The sequence below is a fragment of the Silene latifolia genome, chromosome 2 (assembly GCF_048544455.1).
Source record: "Silene latifolia isolate original U9 population chromosome 2, ASM4854445v1, whole genome shotgun sequence".
NCBI lineage: Eukaryota > Viridiplantae > Streptophyta > Magnoliopsida > Caryophyllales > Caryophyllaceae > Silene > Silene latifolia.
This window is the reverse complement of record NC_133527.1, coordinates 38936472-38954175: the sequence shown is the minus strand read 5'-3', so window position 1 is coordinate 38954175 and position 17704 is coordinate 38936472. Positions and strand designations below refer to the sequence as shown.

Below are 17704 nucleotides of genomic sequence, written 5' to 3'. Positions count from 1 at the left end.
ACTTGAGATGTTTCCCTCCTTCCTTTTTCGATATAATGCAGCACTTAGTAGTACATTTGGTGAGGGAAATTAAGATTTGTGGACCGGTATTTTTAAGAAATATGTATCCATTTGAGCGATATATGAAGCCTTTAGCCGCCTCTGTAAGAAACCAAAACAGGCCAGAAGGTTGTATGATTCAGGGTTATATTGCAGAAGAGGCCCTACAGTTTGTCAATGAGTACATGTCCAATGTTGAACCTATTGGGCTTCCGACATCTCGACATGAAGGAAGACTACAGAGACAAGGTACTCTTGGGAAAAAAGTAGTAACTGCTAATCCAGAAACCCTTGATCAGGCACACTTGTATATTCTCCAACACATGGTGGATGTGCATCCATATTTAGAGAAGCATCAAACCCTTCTAAGTGCTCAAAATCCTTCTAAAGGAGAAAGGTGGTTAGCAATGGAGCATAATCGGTTATTTCGTAAATGGTTCTCTGATGAAGTAGATAACGAGCTGTTACTTGAGCGTGAGAAACTCTCTGATGAGGTAAGGTGGTTAGCACATGGACCTAGTTTTCATGTGTTAACTTATCAAGGTTATGACGTCAATGGGTACTCCTTTTACACTAAGGATCAAGATGATAGAAGTACTATGCAAAATAGTGGAGTAGCTTTGATGGCTATGTCAATGAGTGTTGCTAGTGCTAAAGATACTAGACACCTTATGATGCTCAGCCATACTTTGGGGTCATCAAAGAAATTTGGGAGTTAGACTACGTTCGATTTGGATACCTGTTTTCCGTTGTATGTGGGTTGAGCATAATAAGGGCGTTCGAGTTGATAGGATGGGTTTCACGTTGGTAGATTTCTCACGTGAAGGATACAAATCAGAGCCGTTCATTATGGCTAATCAGGCAAGACAAATCTTTTATATTAAAGATCCAGCGGATGAGAAGTGGTCGATTGTCCTTCATGGTAAGAAGCAATTTGTGGGTAAAGAAGCAATGGATGAAGTGGATGACGAATTGCCTCCTTTTTCTTCTGGATTGCCGCCTACGACTACTGATGATGTAGATGACTTTTATCTACGAGATGACCATGAAGAAGGGTTATGGGTTGACCTAGAAAAAATCAGTAGCTAGTTTTTGTTTGCAACTTTATGGGTTGACTTTTATGTTAAGACAATTGCTCTCACTCATTTTTCTGTTTGTTTGTTATGTTTTTATTTTAAGACAGTATTTTCATTTTAATGTCTTTCCTATTTTTAGTTGTTTAAGTCACTGTACTTATCATTTATCATTAGAGCTGTATTTTGGAGTAATTTGATTTGGAGAGTCAATTCACCCTAAAAAGCATCCTGCAGAGCACGGGTCGTTATTTTAAGTAATAGTCGTCTCTCAATCTGTACTTATTTTCACCTGTTCCTTACTTTAACATCTGACCTAATGTCTTCCTTATGTTCAATTACTTATGATTTTTATATCTATGAGAGCAATTGCATACATCTAGCTGCTAGGAGGTAATTAAGTTTACCTTGTTTCAGTAAAATAGTTTTCTTGCTGTACATGTTCGCTGTATTTTGTCCATTTTCTGATCTGTTTTAATTTATTTTGATGCAGGTCATCATGGCTTCATCAGTACCATGTAGTAGTACAACTCGTCCAAGAAAGATCAAAAGCGTGGTGCTTATGAAGGAGTTGACAGCATTACGTGATCAAGGTAAAAAGCTTAAAGTAGAATTTGATTCTGATGGTGAGCCAATTGAGAAGATTGGTGCTAAGTATACGAGTTATGTTGGTCTACTTGGACGCTCGAAAGTGCCAATTACCATTCGTACATAGAAGCATGTGGGAGAGGAGCTTAAGCTGAAGATTTGGGATGAGGTTTTGGTAAGATACTAATTAATTTTCCCGCTTATTATTAATGACAAATTTTGGACATTCGAAATCACATATGATGTTTTGGCATTTGTAGTCAGTTTTTGACATTCCAAAGACAAAGTACTAGCAAGTTATCAAAATTGCAAATACCACGTGGACAAACTTTAAGTCAAAATTGACTGCAGTGTATGTTTATCGAAAACCCCCTAAAGGTCGAAAGTTGCCTGTTGAGACTGATCCGGTAAAGAAGTATCCTTACATCAAATCAAGTATGGAAGGAGTTTAAAGAGTCTCGATTGTCGAAAGAATTTAAAGTAAGTACTTAGATTCGATTCGTTTATATTTTAGTATCATCTTTGGTAGTAATAAATAAGTTCGTATTCTGCTAATAAGTCGTTCTCTTTTATTTTTGCAGGCTATAAGTAAGGTTGCTTTGCAGAGAGCGGAGTAAGAACAAGTACCCTCACAGAATGTCTCGTGGAGGATATCGAAAAGCCAAGCAGAAATTGGAAGAAAAATTGAAAGCAAAATTGAAGATCAAAGAACAAGAAAAAGAGAAAGGAACGGGGATAGACGACTCAGCAGAAGAAAGTAGTCAAACCCCAACTATCATAAAACGAGGTGACTTATGGATAGAGGGAAGAGTAGGCAATGACGGAGCATGTATAAATTCAGAGACTGAAAAAATAGTTGAAGAGCTGGTGAGTACTCCATTTCTGTTTATCACTACTCAGTAAAAATCATATATAATACTCCATGCCATGTGCTACAATTTAATGAAAATAATTGCAAACAAGAAGTGTTGAAGGAAAAGGTCAAGAAAGGAGAATTTGTACCTAGCGGAAAAGTTGATGAATTGACAAAAGCGCTTGGAACTGCTGAGCATTATGGTCGTGTTAGAGGTGTTGGGGGTCGAGTCGGGCATAAGCAGTACTTTGGCAGATGCAAACGAACTCGAGATGAGAGTACTACTGTCATTTCACCAGAGTTTTTAGAGAAGCTTACAAAGCAGATCACAGAACAAGTGAGGTCAGAGGTTTATAAAGACTTTGAAAAAATGATGGGGGAGAAACAGACAAATGGGAATGTTAGTTATTCCGTTCACAATGAGAAAGACGCAGCTGAGGTCGAGATGAATTGCAACAGTGGGAATGTTAGTGATCATATTTCTGATCCATTTGATGCCATACCTGAGAAGGTAATTAAATCTAGCAACAATTGACTATGTTAGTGATCATATATATATTTCTGAATTGATAATAAATATTTTACTTATCTTTCTGGTTGCTTGCTTGCTTGTCCATCGCTCCGCAGGGGATTTGAATGTGAGCTAGCTGTGCAAGATACCGATGACTTCACTAAGGTGGCACTTGGACGAGTATTCAAGACCACAAGTCAGGCATCAGTTTGTCACGGTAAAAAAATTGGAGCAGAAACGTTCAGGGTATGCATTTACGTTCTCATGGAAGGTAAGGATGACACACCATTACCTATACCAACTGAGGAATTTGCTACTGTTGGTGATGCCCTTGGTTCCTTTGTACTTTGGCCGAAAAAATGGAATCACTTTACGCTACGTAAAGGTATGAAAGCCATACAGTTAACCGTCTTTTTTTAGTTCTTGCCACTGAAAGCAAGCTCTAATAATTATAGGTGTAATTCTTTTTTCCCAGGAATGTCGGAAAAACCTGGAATCAGAGAGAGGGGAGAAGACAGGGGAGAAGATGGGGGAAAAGACTGGGGAAAAGATTACGGAAAAGACTGCGACGACACCTAAACCCAAAAGACGGAAGACATCTGGAACTTCTAATTCCCAAAAAGTAGAAAGTGGTAAAAGTAAGATAAGTGGTGGTGGATCAGTGACAAGATCAAACAACCAGTTGAAAGCGCTTTTGGACCAAAATTACGATTGTAGACGATTACTGGCAAGGGTAGTTAGTGTGATGCGCGATAATCAAGTGACCGATGTTAATTTGATCGAGAATGTCCTAGGATCCAAGAAAAGGTTGCTCCTCGCTAAGGAAGACATAGCTTCATTGTTGAACATGAATAAGATCTCCCTTGGAGTCATTGACACTTTTCTTGGGTATGTATACTACAATTATTGCATCTCATTATTTAGTTTTGCATTGGTTATTCAATCAAAGAACATCTACTTGTATTGGTTATTCAAACGCAACATCTACCCACCACGTCGAGTAGGTTTGCGAAGCTACTCGTTACGCTCGTTCCTTTAACTTTTAATCTGCTTCCATGGAAAAGGTTGATTATTTACCGTAAATGTTGGTTATACTTATACGTATATTGTTATAGGTACTTGGATAACATCTGTGACCAGCAAATGTACGGGTTCTTATGTCCAGAAATTATTTCACAAATAGGCTATGCCTCAGATAAAGCAGTAACCATACTTTCTAAAAGGATGAAAGACTTGAAAAGGAAATTGTACATCGCTCCATATTACGATGAGTAAGTGTTGATCAACCTTGCCTTTTAAATAAACAAAACTGTCACCATTTATTATTGATTATCATGTAAATAAGTTACAAATTATTTACAGTGATCATTGGATGCTCGTTGTGACTGACGTTGCTGATCATAATCAAGTGCATTAGTTCGACTCACTAGGAAAGTCGAGATCCAAAAGTTGAGATCTTTAATTAATGCGTAAGTTCATCTTAATAGTTCATTTATTGATATGCACATAAATAAATGTTCAACTGATTAGAACATTAAAAATGGCAACTATTATTGGCTGACAATCATTTATTTGAAACCATGTTTATATTTAGATCGGTAAGAGTATACGGCTACAATGGTGGGGAAAGAATGCGTTCTCAAGCACCGCAATGGCTGCAACATAATGTAAGTTGTTGCTTATTATGACGACAAATTCAATGTCTGATCATCAATCACTTTTAATTGACAAAGTCATGTTATTGGTTTAATTCTTGTCGAGTTGTTGTTTTAGTGTGCTCGTCAACAAGGTGTTGTAGAATGCGGGTACTACGTCATGAGGTACATGCTTTGAAATCGTCACGCGTTCTAATCCAACAAAAGCTATCAATGAGGTCAGTTTCGACATTATAGCAAAACTCGGTATTTTTTCAAGTAATTATCCTACTTTGACCTGCTGCCTATACGCATTGTGGGCGAACTGCTTTGCCAATTCAATGAGCTAGCTGCTGCACCCTCTTCCCTTAATTATTAGCTTATATGAAGCTGCCCTTGTGAGGCCATGTCTGACTGCCCCATTGTCATTAATATGCATTACAGGTTTTTCAAGACACCACGCCATATTCACAAGAAGAATTAGATGAGGTTCGGGACTTGTGGGCGAACTATTTTCTCAATATCTAGCTGTAGATAGCTAGCTAGCGTAGTAATGTATTAGGTAGTTGCATTTTGAAAAACTTATTACATGATCTGCAAGACCATATGTTATGTTGGCTGGGATTTGTTATGCCCTTTGTTGTTGTTCGTTAGTTGTTGAATTCGGATGACGGAGACGGTTGCGTTGTATGTTGATTGGGATCGGTTTTTATTAATTGAAATCGATCATTTTGGTTGAATGACAGTTGGCATGTTTTGTATTAATGTTTTGGCATTCAAATTGGTGTAATGCAATATGAATTGGCCTGCTCTTTTCAAATTTAAAAAAAAAAAAAAAACAATATAAAGGACAACGGATTTATAAAAGTTCGATGTAATTCTAGCTTCAAAGGACATGGGCTTTCTATAAAAATCTGATGTACATTACACATATGGACATCGGATTAATGTTAAAATCTGATGTTCATTACTCATATGGACATCGGATATATTTAAAAATCCGATGTGCATATATTAATGGACATCGGTTTAAAGTCCCATGTCCATTACACCCCATATGGACGGGACTGAACTCTACATCGGCCTATAATCCGATGTCCATGTGTCTAGAAGTCCGATGTCCTTCATGATTTCTGTAGTAGTGATCCCACATGTATTCTTAAAAATGAGATTTAAACATGTGATCAATATGATCGACAATTGTGATCGCATTATTGTCGGAGGACACATATTCCAACAGATACGTAGCTCCAACATTGATTAACCCAAATGGCATAACTGTGTAGCAATAGGTACCCCACTGAGTGACGAAGGCGGTCTTGTGCATGTCTTCTATGGCCATCTTGATCTGATTATACCCGGCATACCCATCCATGAAGGACAAAAACGCGTGACCTGCTGTATTATCCACCAATATGTCGATATGTGGTAGAGGAAAATCATCTTTGGGACTCGCTTTGTTCAAGTCTCTGAAATCAACACAAACACGGATTCTCCATCCTTTTTGGGCACGGGTACTATGTTGGCTACCCAGTCTGAGTACTCGAAAACTTTGACGAACCCGGCTTTGAATTGTTTATCGAGTTCTTCTTTATTTTAAGAGCCTATTCTGTCCTCATTCGATGAAGCTTCTGCTTTATAGGTTTGAAACCTGGTTTGATCAAAATTCTGTGTTCGGCAATATCCCTGTCGATCCTGGGCATGTCTTTGTAGGACCAAGCAAAAACGTCTTTGAACTCGTGCAGGAGGTCTATAAAATTGGCCCTTTCAGTGGGGCTCAAGGTTGTCCCTATCCTAAGTTCTTGGGCTTCTAGTTCAGTTCCTACTTTGATGGGTTCGGTGTTCTCTATAACTGGTGTCCCTTATCCCTCTTGTAGTATTTCTTTAGCTATATAGGGAGGTAGTTCGATTGAGTCTGGATTTGGGTCATCCTCATTATCATCGTAAATAGAATTGCATTCAAAATAACACAAAGAGTAAGCAGAATCTGATTTATTCATATTAAAATTTGAAAAGAGTTGAAACAAGGAAGCCATATGTTTAGTAGTCAGTGGCGGCAAAGGGACAGCTGTCGGGACATTTCCCGAACTACTGTTACTACTTGATGCTAAGCTAGGAGAAACAGAGGGAGTGGGAGTGACGACAGGAGGAGACTCTCTAGGGACTTCTCTAGACTCCGACTCTGACTCTGACTCGATTTCGTTATCTTCTGGTTCTCCTTTGAACATCTCTCCTTCTCCAGTGGTGAGCTTGAAGAGTCTTCCTTTGTTGTTTGTCCATTTGATTGATTTCCTCCATCCTTTCTGCTGATTCTAACTGGTTTCTGTGATCAACGCGGTAGGGTTGAAGTGGTCATCCTGAAGTATCATGGTAATGATCTCGTCCTGCGCGGCTCTAACAAATCGATATTCTCCAAACAATAAGCTAACAGCTTGTTCGTCCAAGCAAGGTGCTTGACGAGTCTTGACTGTAGGAACCGTTTCTGAAGTAATGAAGAAGCAATCGTGAAAGATCTCGATTCCAGCTAGTTGCTTTCCTTTGTAGTGCCAAGGTTCGGGGAACCCATGAAAGTATTCTTGACTCCCTTCTCTAACGAAGTACCCATTTAGGGTAAGGAGGTAGGGTCGCATTTGGATTCCCACGTTCTTGCGATTTTGGAACTGTGTGAGCATCTCTAGAGCTTCTTCTTTGGTAAGTTTGTATCCTAATCCTAGTAGTATCCTTTGAGAGTTTCCTTCTTTGTAAGGTGCGAAGGTATTTCTTCGGATAGGATTCAATGGCATTCCCGGGAAGTATCCCTGAGATTTGAGTATGTGGTTGACCACTAAATTAGAGTAAGGATTGAAGTACAAAGGTGCCAACTCGCTCTCTACAAGGTTTACGCTATAGAAGCCCCCAAGCTCATATACTGGATCTGCAATTACTTGGTTGCTTGACATCTTTTCTATTACTGCTTTGATAGGCGACGAAGTGATCGTCACCACTTTGCCATCCAGTGGGATCTTGATTTTCTAGTGGAGGGTGGATGTTACCGCTTTGGAAGCGTGAATCCAAGGTCTTCCCATGTTGAAGGATACTTCGATGTCCGCTATTTGAAAGCTAACCTTTCGCTCGATCGGCCCTGTGGCTATGGTAAGGTTGACTAATCCTATCACTTTTCGTCGTGTACCATCATATGCGCGAATACCTTGGTTGGTAAGGGTCCAATTGGACTCTTTCATGCCCAATTTGTATGCCGTTTTCATGGTATGACGTTGACTGCCGAGCCATCATCTACCAAAGTCATTGGCACATTCTTCTTTAAACAAACAACAGTAATGTATAGAGCCAAGTTGTGACTAGCGCCGAAATGTGGCAAATCTTCATCCGAGAAAGTAACTGGGTTACTTAGCTTAGTTGAATCTTGGAAGACCAAGTTGACTACGTCATCAGGTATAGAGTTATGTGCCATGTTTAATTTAGCCAATGCTTGCAGCTATGCTTGGCGATGAGGGAATGAACTTGCAACTAGTTGCCAGACTGAAAGATCAGCCTTTGTCTTCTGTAGTTGCTTTAGTAAATGATCAGTAGAGGTATCCTCGCCATCATTTGGTGTGACGATGTTGGTGTTGGTAATTGGACCATTAGCTATGAGACCATTTTTAGAAGTGTTTTGATATGGACGCCCTGAACGAGTAAGGTTATCTATATCTTGCTCCTCACTGTTTTTGACTATTTCCTCACTGATTTTGACTAGGTAGTGTTCGGTGAGGTATTCATCTTCATCGTCATCGGCCCATACTCCATTGATAGTAGCAAGCTCTCTCAACCTTATGATTTCGGCTTCCAAGTGGATGATTTGGTCGATTAGCTCATCAACCACGGCTACTACTTCTTGCATGGTAGAATTTTAAGAGTGATTTAGTGGCGCGTGTTCCTTAGGTGTTGTACTTGGATTACGTAGGGATGACATTACACTTTCTAGTTCCGAGACTTGTCTATTCACACTCTTTGCCCATGCAATAAAGTCGGTGATAGTAGGGGAAATGGTGGAGTAACTCCCTTCACTTTCTATTGCATGGATCTCTTATTCGACTGGAGAAATGAGGTGTGAACAATCTAAGGTAGATTCTTCAGTTGTGATCATCAGAATTGCAAGAGGATTCTGAGTATTGTTAGGCTTACCTCCAGGCGGTATGGGTAGGCGACCATCTTCAATCATGTCCTGAAGGACATGTTTAGCTTGTAACATTTCTCTGTATCGTGTACCTTACCTCTATGATATTCACAGTATGAATTTTCGTCCCAGAACTTGGATTTCTTTTCTGGATCAGGTGTAGGCCCTATGGGTTGGAGTTTACCCTGTTTCATCAACCTCTTTAATACATTGGAGTACGTATCGCCAATGTTCGTGAATTTACTTTGTGGGTTATTCTTCTTTGATGATTCAAGGAGGTTAACCTCATCATTCTTGCTAGTAGAGCCGTAGGAACGACTCGTTGAGCCTTGATATCCACGACCTACCATTTTGGACAAGAGTCTTTTACGTATGTCATCTTCAATTCTTGTCCGTAGTACAATTAAATCCTTGAAGGTCTTAATGTTTTGGTACCTCAAGTGACTTACATAAATGGGCTTCAAGTTATCCACGAATTTTTTCACGAGGGTAGCTTCATCTAGACGTTCGACAAGTTGGGTACTAGTCTTCTTCTACCTACTTAGGAAGTCGGTGAAACCTTCTTTCTCATTTTGGGTAAGAACCTCTAAAGTGCGCATATTGACTTGGATCTCGGCATTATCCGCGTATTGTTTAGCGAACTCAATTGCGGCGTCATCCCGGGTGGCAATCTTCTTGTGCTCTAGGGAATAGAACCATTGCTTAGGGATGTGTCAATAGATGAGGGAAAGATCCTTAAGAACATCTCGGGTTTGATGCCTTTGATAGACATGTAGTCTTTGAAACCACGGATATGGTTCAAAGGGTTATCATGCCCCTTGAATTTCGAGATATCCGTCATATTGAAGTTGGTTGGCAATTTGGCACTCACGACCTCATATTTGCGATTGTTTTCCCTATAGATATCATCTCCCTTGAGGTATATTAGTTGATCCTCCAAGTATTTGAGTAGCTTTTCAGCTTCAGTAAGACCTACGGGAGGGTTGCCTTCTTGTGGTCCCACATAAGGTGGAGGGTTGTCATTCACAAAGTCATTCACAAATTCATTAGACACTTCATTTTATGAAGGAGGTAACCTAGTTTCTACAGCAATAATTCGGCCTTCGATCGTGTTGAGGCGATCATACACTTGGTCTTGGCTAGTTTGGAGACGAGCAGGCGCAGCTAGGATTTGATCATTACCATTCTAGGGTTGACTGTCGCTTGTGGTGCTAGTTTCAGGCATCGTGGAAACTGGACAAGAGATCGACGACGAATCAAAACACGATAGACCACTCTAGCACACTTACTCAAAGAAAAGACTCGACTTATGAAGTGGGAGAGTGCCACTTGTGTCAAGTGAGGTTTGAAAAGACAGCAAAGCTTTGAAATGTTGGTCCTAGTCACCTATAGTGTAGTTGTAGGAGTGGACTCGAAGTGAGGTTTTGAAATGGGCTTAAAGGCCCGAGTTTTGACTCGATTTTCGGACAGAGTTTCGACTGATTTTGCGCTAATTAGGCCTTTTTCGAAAATACTTACGTTTTAAAAGAGGTTTTGGATTTTTACAAAATTCGTCATGGTTTTGTTTAAAAAATGGTGATCACATATGGTACAAACATTCATACATGCATTATTACAGTATGCTGAGTGCATTTAAAGGGTTTTGGTTTGAAGGGTGGGTTGCCATACCGAGCAATCAAACACGGGGTCTGTGGAGAGGCTCGTACCAAACAGGGGTAAGGCCGATTCCTAGTCTATTTCCTCGAGTAGTGAAAGCCCTTGGCACAAACAGGAGTAAGCATCATGGTATGGTTGACGTCAATCGCTATCCATCCTTAGGCCTAGATAAGAATTCGGACCATATAGACGGGATAATTGGTCGAATGGGTTGGGTTGGGCCTAGGATGGCCGAATAAAACGATCTAGGAAAACCGAGTTATGAAAACCGACAACTGTCTCGTATAAACTATTCCCTAACCTTGTTCAAGTTTCACCCTTGGCAACACGTAAGTGTATTACTCCCCAGCGGAGTCGCCAAACCGTGGATGCGGGTCCACGGGGTCGCTTGGGAAACAAGAGTTTGCATTTGTGGAGTCGCCACCAATTTATTGTGGAAAATTGGAAACCGTTCGAATACCTCGTGCCATGTCAAGACACAAAGTAGTGACATGAACACCAAGAACTCGTTACCCTTAACATTCTATGTCTAGAATGACTCTCGTGGATGCCAATGAACACGGATGTTCACAGAGATCTGGAGTAAGGGGTGAAGGTACGTATTAGGAAGCTCTTTTAATCGAACACCTAATCCCGCCCGCCTCGATATAGGCCTCTACTAATGATTAGGGAAATCATCTATACTCGATATGTTGTCGATTATATGCATGCAATGCAACATCCAATAAATTAATCCTAGAATGTGAGAATTAACTAAGTCGGTGAACATGTAATTTAGCATGCATTAGGTCGAAGTAGGGTTTAAGGTTGATTACATGTGAAAACATACAAATAAACGATAATAAAGAATACGAGAAAATACAATAATTAAAATTACAATAATTACATTGGTTTGATTGATTTACGTCGAAAACACATTTAAAACGGATAATTTGGAGAAAGAAAAGGAAAATAAATTAAAGAACAGATTAAAGGGTGATAATACGAGTAATAGTTGCTTAATACGTAAACATAAACTAGGTCAAAGCAACAACGGAAGTTCAGAGACAGAACTCAACCCGGAACAGGCGCAGCAGAGCTGCGTCTCTTGGAAGAGGCGTAGTGGTCACTGCGTCTATTTCTGAGGTGAGTTCTGGCTATGAAGCCGGAATTGCATATTCGTCGGTGAATTTAATGATCGATTATTGATATTTGACTCATATGGAAGTGATTTAATGGATTATTTACATATGATTGGGTCATAAAAACAATAAAAGACGGACTCAAATTAATTAGAACAAGTTAGAGGCTAATCCCCTTATACTAAAAGAATAAGAGATCTCCAAATTTTCCCGCCTAAATGAATTTGTCCATAATTGGGCTTTTATTATATCCTATTTGTAACTGGGCTTTCATTGTATTGTATGTACAACTGGATTATAAACTTTTCCTTTTCCACCGATTAATACAAAACATTAATAATAATAAATTTTACAAGTAAATTTCAAATTGAGTTGATACCAGTTATATAATTGTTACATTCTTTAATATTCCTATTTAAAAACCGCGTTTTCGCGCGGGATTTATACTAGTTACAAGATTAATTATGAATTAAATTTATTAAAACTAACTAATTAGGTTTAATTAATGTTAAACTATGGATGATGACGACGGTAAACAGATGAAAAATATACAAAAGTCGAATTTTAGAGATTTGATATTGATGAATCGAATCTAAAACCCAAATTTGATTTAATGACGAAAACCCGCAAATATTAATTACTTGGGATTTAAGTCGGGAATTTAAAGTGATAAATTATTAATGAATTATATATTATAATTATCATACGGATAAAATAAGAAATAAACAAGAAAATATGAAAGAACGTAGACGAATTGACAGAAGGCGAAGGAAGAAAAAGGAAAGCAGGAACTACGGCAGCCTCAGAAAGAGGCGCAACAGATGCTGTGGCCCTTCGAAGAGGCGCAGCAGTTGCTGCATTCCTTCTCGACATCAATCTCCCGTTAATTTGTAAAAAGGTTTGAATAAAAGGTTTTATAAATCGGTTTTAAACGTGCTTTCGACGTAAATCTTACAATAATTAATACAAAAATAAGATACAATAATAAAAAATGGGATTTACACCCTCAGACTTACATTTGACAAAACGAGATTAACTAAGTTGACGATTAGTGATTGCTCGACTCGAATGTACGACAAAAATGCCCTTGTAAGAGGATTTAAACTAAATTGATTAAGTTGATTGAGTAGAATTGGTCAAATTGGTCGGTCATGCAAAACGAGGCTGGTACTCAGAAGGATCCAAGCTCACGTGGTCGAAAGTTCAAGCACGTAGACGCCAATAAGCAAAGAGCACGGTCTTAGAATGCAAAGGGAGAAGAGAAGGGCAGACACTCGCATGAGGAATATGAGGAACGAAGGTCCCTATTTATACTAATCACACGAAGGCATTAGGGTTTCGGTAAAACTTTGGAAGTAAATCTCGAAAAGATCTTAAAATACGCAGAAAGGAGTTGGGGAAGAGGCGCAGCAGCCCATCGCGCTCTTGGAAGAGGCGCAAAGAGTCTGCTGCGTCCTTTCCCCAAGGGTTTCCTCCTGCGGAAGAAAGATTTTCTGCGTTTCTATTATGGAATTGCGGTTGATCTCAATTTCCTTATTATTTAAAATATAATTTCGGAAAATACTTTGCGAAAAGATTAAAAGATTGAAATATGGAATAGAAATATCCGGAACATTCCAGAATATTCCGACTCGACATTTTAAACGGTTATTAGAAAATGAAGACGGTTTTTGACCCGGACTCCAAATGTACTCTAATTACTGTCAAAACGACCGTAACGGCGCGTAGATGACGACCAAGGGGTAGACACAAGTATTTGAGCTATCACTTAACGATAAACTTAAGAATTGTCATAAATCGTTCCGTGTACCATACATGCGGCCCAATCATCACCGGTTGGTTTGCGGGAGGTGCAGAAATGAGGTATCTAAACGAACAAATGCACCGCTAGACCTTGTCTTTTCCGACCTATGGACAAGCCCTGTCCTATCACGAGAGAAATACAAATATTACGTAATTTTCGTTGATCTTTTTAGTAAGTATATATTGCTATTCCCGCTTAAACAAAAATCTGAGACAACCCAAGTATTTATTCGATTCAAAGCACTCGTTGAAAAATTCTTCAAAAAGTCGATTCGTCGATTCTTTTCTGATAATGGCGGCGAATTCCAAAAATTGACACACCACCTCCTCGATAACGGCATTAGTCACTTTACCTCTCCTCCACATACTCCGGAGCATAATGGCTATGCTGAAAGACGACACCGTCACATTGTCGAGACAGGTCTTGCACTACTCGTTCATGCTCACCTTCCTACCACTCTTTGACCATTCACATTTAGTACGGCCACATATTTAAGAACAAAAACGCATATATATGTTTGGCTCTATCAAAAATAAATGGACACTAAAAGAACTTTATGTCAGATAAAAGAAATTTTAGCCTCCACATTTGAAGTTTACCAAAGACAAGAAATTCTAACCTGCGTGTATGCACATCTGAAGCTATCGACTTGTAGAGTGCCCTTACAGCTTCAGCTTGAATCCTTTTGCCAGGAAAACAGAAAGCTGAAAATTTTGGGCATTCTACTAGTATGACCAAGTTCTTAGCTACGACATACTAGTCACTACATCTATGTATTAGTGTGAAACAGACGCTAAATAATTCAATAGTTAGGGGAAGGAAGTAACACCCCTTGTCTGGTTGAATGGAAATGCAGAAATATATATTTCATACAGGAAAAAAATACATATACGTAACTAAACCATTTCACCTGAATGGCTTCGAAATCCGAAGCCTATAAGAGAGCACTCAACTCTACTTGCCAAATAGATTAACTATTCAAATCAAGAACCAATACAGAAGTATAAGCTTAGTCGGATACTACTCGGATCGATCACTGAATACATCAAAAACCCAAGGTAACAACAAACAGAGAAATCTAAGTCAACGAACATGTATGTATGTCACGACATTAATGTAATTATCGTTGGCTCTAATCAATTCATTCAAATCATTATTATCTACAGCATTAACCTAGTGCCGGATAGACTACCACAATGGCTAAGTAAAAACGGCCAAACATACATACATCACCATCCCCTATGTTGCAAACACAACGAAAATGTTTCATAGTTACCCAATGTTGTATCAGCAATATATCTCCCATATCTTCCTCAATCAAGCAAATCGTCACATAATCTGCAATGTATCTCTTAGCATTATATTTACTCAAATTAACCACACAAATATCTTGTAAATATTAGGTTAAACTTTCTTGCATAAGGGCCCATCTCCTTGTAAATAGGATGCTATTCTACTGTAATTAAACACATTCAATACACATAACATTTCTCATCTTATATGGTATCGAGAAGCCACAAACGATCCCTAAAAACACCCGCTTCCCACCTCTGTCCACGCTCTGCCTCTTTCAAACACACCAAACCCGCCACTGTCAAAACAATTTCACCACATGTCACCATGTCTACCACCGAGAACACCGTCACAAACCCTCATGATGCCACCTCTCCTCTCACCTCACTCAACCTAAGCCATTGTGTGAAACTTACCTCCACCAACTACACCTCCTGGTGATTTCAATTGACACACATCCTATTGCGCTTCAGCCTATTAGGATTCATTGACGGCACCAATCCACCACCGTTAAAAACCCTTGTCTTTGATGATAAAATTGACCGTCCAAACCCCGCGTATTTCACGTGGCTCAAGCAAGACGGTCTTATCTTAGGTGCCTTAATGGGTACCTTATCCACCACAATTCAAGCGTTAATCGTCCGCGCAACCACCTCGAAAGAGGCGTGCGACATTCTCGCTCAAACATATGCCAACCCATCTCGCACTCACATCTTACAACTCAAAGATCACCTCGATTCGATCATGAAAACCGCTGACCAATCGATCACTGAATATATGCACGCTATTAAAGCATGTATCGACCAATTAGCCTTAATGGGCAAAGTCCTCGACCCCGAAGATGTCGTTTTCAAGTTCCTTAAAGGCCTTGACTACAACCTTTTTAAACCAGTAATCGATGAAGTCCGAGCCCGCGATACCCCGATTTCATTCGAAGCCCTTCACGAGAAGTTACTGCAACATGAACTTCTCCTCAAACAAAACCCCACAACTGATCCATTTTAACCCACAACCAACATCAACTATCATCACAACAACCAGTTTCGTGGAAATTTCCGCAACAACACCTCTTCAAATAACTCTTATACAAACCACCATGGAAACCCGTCCCCCTCAACCAACCCAAACCCTAGACCCTTCAAGGGACGCTGCCAATGGTGTAGACAAGTAGGCCATGTCATAGCCGACTGCCCTCTGTTTCGAAAGCTCTTCCCCACCATCATATTTCCTGCGCCTCCAACCCGTCAACACCAACAGGCGCCTCAAGCCCACACCGTCACAACCCACGACGTCTCTGACCCAAACCCCAACTACCTTCTCGACAGCGGTGCATCAAATCATGTCACATACGACATTGATACACTCGCACTTCACTCGCCTTCTCTCGGTTCTGATGACCTCCTAATTTGAGATGGGTCCGCGCTCCAAATTGTAAGCGTAGGTTCACTTACTTTACCTTCTTCTTCTATTAAATTATTGAATGCCTTACATGTTCCGAAAATATCTCGTAATATCATTTCAATCTCGCAATTGTGTAAAGACAATGATGCTTATGTACTGTTTTCTTCCTCTAATTTTTTTGTGAAGGCACGAGCGACGGGAAAGACCCTTCTCAAGGGACCGGTTAAGAATGGCGTGTATGAGTTGAGCCCATCAATCAAAAGCGTCTACTCATCACAAACCGGCTCATCTCCACTCTCATGGCATCGCAAACTAGGCCATCCTACTAATGATGTAATGAAACTTATTAATAAAGATTTACCATTTAAACTATCGAATTTTTCTTACTGTGATTCTTGTCTAATTAGCAAAAGCACCAAACTTCCTTTTGCAACATCCTCATTTTGAACAAATGCACCGCTAGACCTCGTCTTTTCCGACCTATGGACAAGCCATGTCCTATCACGAGAGAAATACAAATATTACGTAATTTTCGTTGATCATTTTAGTAAGTATATATGGCTATTCCCGCTTAAACAAAAATCCGAGACAACCAGAATTTTTATTCGATTCAAAGCACTCGTTGAAAAATTCTTCAAAAAACCGATTCGTCGATTCTTTTCTGATAATGGCGGCGAATTCCAAAAATTGACACACCACCTCCTCGATAACGACATTAGTCACTTTACCTCTCCTCCACATACTCCGGAGCATAATGGTTATGCTGAAAGACGACACCGTCACATTGTCGAGACAGGTCTTGCACTACTCGCTCATGCTCACCTTCCTACCACTCTTTGGCCATTCTCATTTAGTACGGCCACATATTTAATAAACCGCCTTCCCACCGTCACCCTCAATGGTCTAACACTATATTTCCGACTGCACAATTTGAAACCTGATTACACTAAACTACATAACTTTGGATGCTTCTGCTACCCTTGGGTACGCCCGTATGCCAAACATACACTTGAATACCGTTCCACTCCGTGTATCTTCGTTGGATACTCCTCTACCCAAAGTGCCTTTCATTATCTTGAACCTAAAACCAATCGTCTCTACACCTCTAGACATGTTAAATTCATTGAAAATGAATTCCCGTATCAGCAGCTTCTAACCCATTCTTCATCCTCCTCCACGATCATCAACATTGACGAGTGGTGTCCACTCGTTATTCCCATTCTTCCTCCTCCTGTGAAAACACCTATTACCAATCCTACCCACACTACTACTCAGTCTAGACATCCCATTACACAAGTCTAATCTCGTCGTAAACCCATTGAGCAACCCGCCTCTACACCTACGACTCAACCCACGACTACCTCACCTCCCATCCCTGCAACATCCTCCAATGTCTCTACCACAACCCCTTCCTCGCCCACTCACACAGCCACGGCCATCCCCATTTCACGACCCACCCACCCAACCTCCTCCTCCACGTACCATTCAAACTCGACTTGATCACAACATTCGCAAACCCAATCCCAAATATGCGTACCTTGGTCAAGCTTCCGCCACTTCCACATCCTTACCCAA

The 17704-nt window shown here is 40.0% G+C and overlaps 1 long non-coding RNA gene across 1 annotated transcript; it reads left to right on the top strand.

The window, feature by feature from the left end:
* The first annotated feature begins 4426 nt into the window (after positions 1-4426).
* LOC141629318 (uncharacterized) lies at positions 4427-5463 on the top strand. The gene is made up of 4 exons (XR_012537267.1): positions 4427-4533; positions 4659-4731; positions 4838-4937; positions 5143-5463. It is a non-coding gene; the product is annotated as an uncharacterized LOC141629318 (long non-coding RNA).
* The last annotated feature ends 12241 nt before the right edge of the window (positions 5464-17704 follow it).